Raw genomic sequence first — 6,705 nt, 5'->3', positions numbered from 1 at the left:
ACTGTGGAGAAAGGCCTCAGGGTGTATTTGCTCTTTCCCTAGCGTGAGCTGGATACCTATTGTGTTGGGATCTGTTTCCTTCCCTCTTTCTCTTTGGAGGCTAGTTATCTCTCTTCCCCCCCCCCCCCTCCAATCTCACAGGGACTGTCAGAATCTGTGTTGATGGAAGTGCCAGGCAGGCTTGGTGGCACGCATGTGTAATCCAGCACACTCTGAAGGCTTAGGTATCAAAATCGCTGCACGCTTGAGGCCAGCCCAGGCTATATAGACCCTCTCAAAATAATAGTAGTAATGATGAAAATAAGCACACAAATAACTGTGAGGTAGCCCATGTTTGTAACACCAGCAATTGGGAAGCTGAAGGGAAAGGACCACAAGCTCAAGGCCAGGATGGGCTACACTGCAAGAATCTGTCAATAAACATAACCTTCAAGAGGATGTTCCCAAGAACTTGCTTCCCAGCAACTAGGCCCATTCTCCCAAAGTTCTGAAAAACTCTCCAAAAGCCCATCAAGTTCAATTAACCCACTGATGAGGTCAGTATTGTCATGATCCAATCATTTCTCCAAAACTCTATGTCTAAACATGATGCACTGGAGACTAAGACTACAATACATCAAATTTTGGGAGGAGCATTTATATCCAAAGTTCTCTCTCTCTCCTTCCCTCTCCCTCTCCCTCCCCCTCCCCCTCCCCCTCCCCCCTCTCTCTCTCTCTGTGTGTGTGTGTGTGTGTGTGTGTGTGTGTGTGTGTGTAAAAACTGAGCTGAACGTGAATGAACAGAGATCTGCCTCCCAAATACTGAATCCTGGGATTACAAGCCTTCACCACTGTCCTCCTTTATTTTGTTTAATCTCCAGGGTTTGTTGCCCAGTTGTTGGGGAGGTAGCAGAAAAGTTAGCAAAAAATTCAATAGAAAAGTTACTTTCACTATACTCATTCCACGCACAAGCAGATGGACACAGAGACAGGTCAGAGCCCTCTGAGGTGTTGGTGTCAAGATTTTGTGTACTGGAGTCGCCCACACCTCAGCCAATTACTGAGCAGAGTAAAAAGCTGTTTCACGCTCCAAGTGGACAGTGTCTCCAGTTTCACTTTGTGTGGTGATCTTGCTGTCCACCCCCTGGCCCTCTGGTGTCCAGAGGACACCTGGGAGGCAAAGAAGAGGGACCAGGGAGCCTTCTACCAACCGCATAGGCTTCTTAAGGCCTCTCCTCTGTGGGAGCCACGGAAGGCAGGAAAGGCTGTTCCACCAGAGGACATGACTGGGACTCATGGGATACTTGCAAAACTAGGCCAGAACGGAACCCTCAAAGCAGAGCCCTGATTCCACCTCCCTTTCACAAGCCTCGAGGCCACTGCCCAGGGCTGGTAGGGGACATTCAGGAAGATATGTTTGGAAACACCACGTTTTAGCAAGGACAGGAGTGGACCTCCCAAACAGGGAAAAGGTTTTCAGCATCTCCTCCTGCAGGACCAATGACCAGCCCACGGGTAGCCAGCCCACAGTCTCTTTTGAGTACAGGCACCCTCTTCATTTTATTTTATTTTTTTGATCAGTTCAAAAGTTTATAAAACGGAAAAAAACTGATACCCCCCTCCAAGTCAACAGGTGTTAAGTTTCTGGCAAAATGATATATTTGACCAGAAAAGCATTGGTCTAAGATATTTTGTTTTTTTGTTTTTGTTTTTTTTTTTCCTCCTTCTGATGACAGATAGATGCAGCTAACTACGTGAACCAGTGTACTTGCCCCAAATGTGCAGCATAAACACAAGAGACTCTCCACCAGTACTGGAGCCAGCCAGCTTCGGGCCCTGGGGAATCTTTTGTGTAGGATCACTACATCTTCAGTGCCAGCAGAGGTGGTGCAGGCTCGCTCTTGGTCCCACCACTGATATTTTTCCCTCTGCCTGACCATAGCTCTCCCTAGCCACGCCCACGCTGCTTTGCTGGGGGAGGGACCTGAGCAACCCACATTGCTGGCAATGAGGGTAAGATGCTGCCTGCTGATACATGAGAGTAGTGGGCGCCAGGGGCTCCTAAGAGGTCAGAAAGGAAGTTATCCCCCTTTATGGTTTTTTCGGTTTTTCAAGACAGGATTTCTCTTGTAGTCCTAGCTGTCCCGGACTTGCTTTGTAGACCAGGCTGGCCTCAAATTCACAGAGGTCCTCCTGCCTCTGCCTGCCGAGTGCTGGAAGTAAAGGTGTGCACCACAACCTCCATCTCTAATAAGTATCTTTGTGTACAGTAAGAAGTTAAATTCTAATCATTTAGAAAAATTCTTTTATATACTATGCTCTTTATCATATTCCTCATTTAGTAGGTTAAATTGTCATAATACAATAAGGATGGTGGTGGCGCACGCCTTTAATCCCAGCCCTCAGGGAGGCAGAGGCAGGCAGATCACTGTTAGTTCGAGGCCAGCCTGGTCTACAAAATGAGTCTAGGACAGCCAAGGCTACACAGGGAAACCCTGTCTCAAAAAAAAAACAAAAACAACAAACAGTAATTGCCACACAAACCACTTGAGCACCAATCTCAGTGACCTACTGATGGTTTATTAGAACGCCACATCCCAAGACTGACCATGGCCAGGGACTCAGTGGACTCGGGAACCTAACCGTGACCCTTGTCTGCTTCTAAGGCAGGCTTTTTATAAGAAAAACCATAACCAGGTAACATTCAGGCAACCAGGTGGGAGGCAAGGGGGAGGGCAGCATCACATCATTTTGATTAGCTAAGCACAAGAAGAATGGATTTTGTTCTGAGCATAATGTCCAGGTAGCTAGATAAAGCATTTTAAGCTGATCGGCTAGGATATAGGCTTAGGGACTTTTCTGTTCCCAACCACTCTGGGAGAAAGGAACATAGCAGGGTATTGTGGTTTTGTTTAAGTAGAACATAAATCATTCATTCAAGCAGAAGCTTCAACAAATATTGAATTGTGAGTAAAAGGTTGTTCAAGCTCCCAGGCAGGTAGAGTCTGAGAAACTGAATTTAATCTTATTTTATGATCAAAATAGAGACCGGAAGACAAAATGGCTTCTAACATGCTAAAAGTAACAACAGGTGTCAACAGAGGAGCCATAGTTATACTAGGAACTAAAGTAGGTTTCAGTGGAGGGGCAGGGTAAGCAGATTGCAACAAGATCTCTAAACTTTGTGTTTGGTTGTTTTTTTTTGTTTTGGGGGCAATTTTTTTGAGACAAGGTTTCTCTGTGTAACAGAGCCCTGGTTATCCTGGACTCGATTCCTGGACCATGCTGGGCTCAAACAGAGATACCCCTTGCCTCTGCCTCCCTGAGTTCTGCTGTTAAAAACGTGCACCAAAGAGCTGCGCAGGGGTGGCACACACCTTTAATCCCAGCATTCCAGAGGCAGAGGCAGGTGGATCTGTGTGAGTTCGAGGCCAACCTGGTCTACAAAGCGAGTCCAGGACAGCCAGGACTATAAGAGAAACCCTGTCTTGAAAAACCAAAAAAACAAAAACAAAAAACAAAAACCCCCAAACAAACAAAAAAATCCCAAAAAACAAAAAATGAGCACCAAGACTCTGGGTCAATCTCTAATCTTATTTGTCAACGTAACTACAATTTGTACCCTATGCCAGGAGCTCCTCACTTCCTGTCCTCCACCCATGGCAAAACAATTTCTGTGTGTTTCATTTGTTAAAGATCCCATAACACCTCTTCTGGAGCCATTTTTTTTTTTTTTGGCTGGGTGTCTGCTCAGACCGCTTCCTTGATCTAGGTGGAAATAGAGGTTTGAGGCCAGGGGGAGGTGACACTCACCTTTAATCCCAGCACTTGGGGAGCAGAGAGGCATGTGGGAAGGATTTTAAGCTTTGTCACAGGTGAAAGCAGTCTTGGCGGGCTTTGCCCTTGGACACACCAGGGACACTCCCTGAGATTAACCTTAAGATAGACTAGGTGGAGCCATCTTGGGCTGGAATTCAGGAAGGGGACCAAGGGACTCCACCTGGACTGTTGTGTTTCTAATCGACCCTCAATGGGAGGGGAGACAGCCCCTTGCACATGAGAGACAGGCAGGCAGAAAGAACAGGGAGGAGCAGCAGGTTGAGACCAGACTTGAGTGCATGTGGATGGAGAAGAGGATCAGCGAACAGACTGGACCAGCATGCAGGCCAGAGACACCTAGGGACCCGTCCCGTGAAACAGATACCCGAAGGTTCACTCTTTTTTCCCTATAACCTTTTATCCCTCTTATATAAGCTAGTTGGGTTGTATAATAAAGTTTAATAGTTAAGAAACAGAGCCAACAAGTGGTGCCCAACGTGGGGCCCCGATGGGTTCCATAGTTTCTAATGGTATGAGGGAAGATTCAGTATTCGAAGGTACAGAAATGCTGTTTCAGGGTATCAGCAAAGTCGCAACTACCATTGCAAAACTCTTTCCTGCCTTATACTTAGAGGGAATTCTCTGGTTTTTTCGTTGTTCTTTTATTGTATTTCATTCTTAGAAGGATTAGAAGAAAGGCTAATAACATAGAAAAACCAGAAGCGTCAGTAAATTTTATCCTTTTGGAAAAGATTGCAGATTTGATTGGACAGATGCAAAGACTGAGGAAAGAAAATGAAGGGATAGGAAAGCAAATAGAATTTTTGGTAATTGGTAGTGATGAAGGACAGAAAAATAGAGACCGGAAAGCCAGAAAAAACCCGGAAGAGTCAATAAGCTCTTTCCTTTTGGAAAGAATTACTGACTTGACTGAACAAATGGGCAAAATGCAGAAAAAACTGGAAGGGCTGGAAAAGCAGATGGCATCTTTGGTTAAAAAGGGTGGAGAAGGTCAGAAACCAGAGGAAAAGGAAGGCAGACAGACCAAAAGGTCTTTGGAGGAAAATGTCCCGGTGGAAGACACCTCCACAGTTGCCCAGACATCTTCAGCTTTTCCAGTCACTGTAAGGCATGTGCCCATGCAAAATGGTGCTGAGTGTTATGATGAAATGGCCTAGCGTCCTGTGACATGATGGATTTAAAACATTTTAAGGAATCCGTCATCAAATATGGTATGCACTCTGCCTTCATTAAACAAATGTTAAACAGCTGGGCCATGCAGAATAGACTTGTTCCCCAAGATTGGAAAAATTTAGTTTCAGCAGTATTGGAAGCAGCACAACAGTTACAGTGGTTATCATGGTGGCAAACAGAGGCTGTAAGAATAGAACAAGAAAATACGACACAGGGAATAAATAATAATAGAGATCAATTGCTTGGTGAAGGACAATATACTAACATAAGAGAACAAATTCAAGCTAAAGATAGAGTGATTGAACAATGTCATAAGGCAGCCTTGAGAGCTTGGGAGCTGGTAGAGGAACCTGGGAAAACAACTATTCCCTTTACTAAGGTATTCCAAGGACCTCTGGAGCCCTTTACAGAATTTTTGCAGATATTAGGATCTGCTATGGATAAGGTGATGCCAGATTCTGACAACAGACAGGCATTAAAACTTATCATGGCTTATGAAAATGCAAATGCTGAATGTAAGAAGGTGCTTAGACCGTTAAAGGAAAGAGGTGCTCCATTAGATGACTGGGTAAAGGAGACAGTTAATATTAACTCTCAGGAATATCAAAATAATATTGTGGGACAAGCTTTAGCCAGAGAGCCCAGATATAATATTTGGTGCTTTAATTGTGGTAAAATTGGTCATGTACAAAGAAACTGTAGAGATAGAAAACGCAATAACCCAGAAGAAAACATAACTTGTAGGAGAGAACAAGGAGGTTCAGGCCATGATGGTAATGAAATGTTAAGACTTCCAGGGTACTGTAGTCACTGTGGGAAAGGGAAACATTGGTCTCGGGATTGTCAGTCTAAGAGAGATATGCAAGGCAATATCTTGCTGAAGGGAAATGGGAGGAGGAGGCCACTGGCTCGGGCCCCCATAAACAACGCCAGCCAAATTCCTTTGGCCAGTCCAGAAGTGACAAACCCACAGGAAAAAGGGAACTGAGTATTAGTGATCTAATGCATGCCACTGAAGGCAGGGCAGCCTTGGATATGGCTTCAAATATGTCTCTTACCCTATCTCCACAGGTTGAATGTTACAAATTAATACTGGTGTTTTCGGTCCTTTGCCTTTAGGCACAGTAGGAGTGGTTCTGGGAAGAAGTGGGCTGACTTCTCATGGCTTTATTGTGCATCCCAGTATTATAGATGGAGATTCTAAGGAGGAAATAAATATCATGGCATGTGTAAAGAAGGAGATGCCAGGGATAGAATTGCTCAACTCCTACTGTTTCCTTACATTAAGGGCAAAGTCGCTCCAGTGGAAAGGACTGGTGCGTTAGGAAGCACAGGGACATGTGTGTTCTGGCAAATAGTAATTAATGATCAGAGGCCTAAGTTAATTATACAAATGAATGGTGTTAAAATAGAAGGCTTGGTGGGGGGCTGGAGAGATGGCTCAGTGGTTAAGAGCGCCACCTGCTCTTCCAGAGGTCCTGAGTTCAATTCCCAGCAACCACATGGTGACTCAAAACTATAATGTGATCTGACCGCCCTTTTCAGCAGATAAAGCACTCATATAAAATAAATAAATAATCTTAAAAAAAAAAAAAAGAAGGGTTGGTGGACACTGGAGCTCATGTCTCAATCATGGGTCAAAAGTCTTAAAACCCAAATTGGCCACTTAAGAAGGTTTATACAGAAATTGGAGGAATTGGTAAGTTATCTCAA

Source organism: Acomys minous, assembly GCF_964271855.1.
Source record: "Acomys minous genome assembly, chromosome: 6".
Classification (NCBI taxonomy): domain Eukaryota; kingdom Metazoa; phylum Chordata; class Mammalia; order Rodentia; family Muridae; genus Acomys; species Acomys minous.
The sequence above is the reverse complement of the archived record's forward strand: the minus strand, read 5'-3'. Positions refer to the sequence as shown.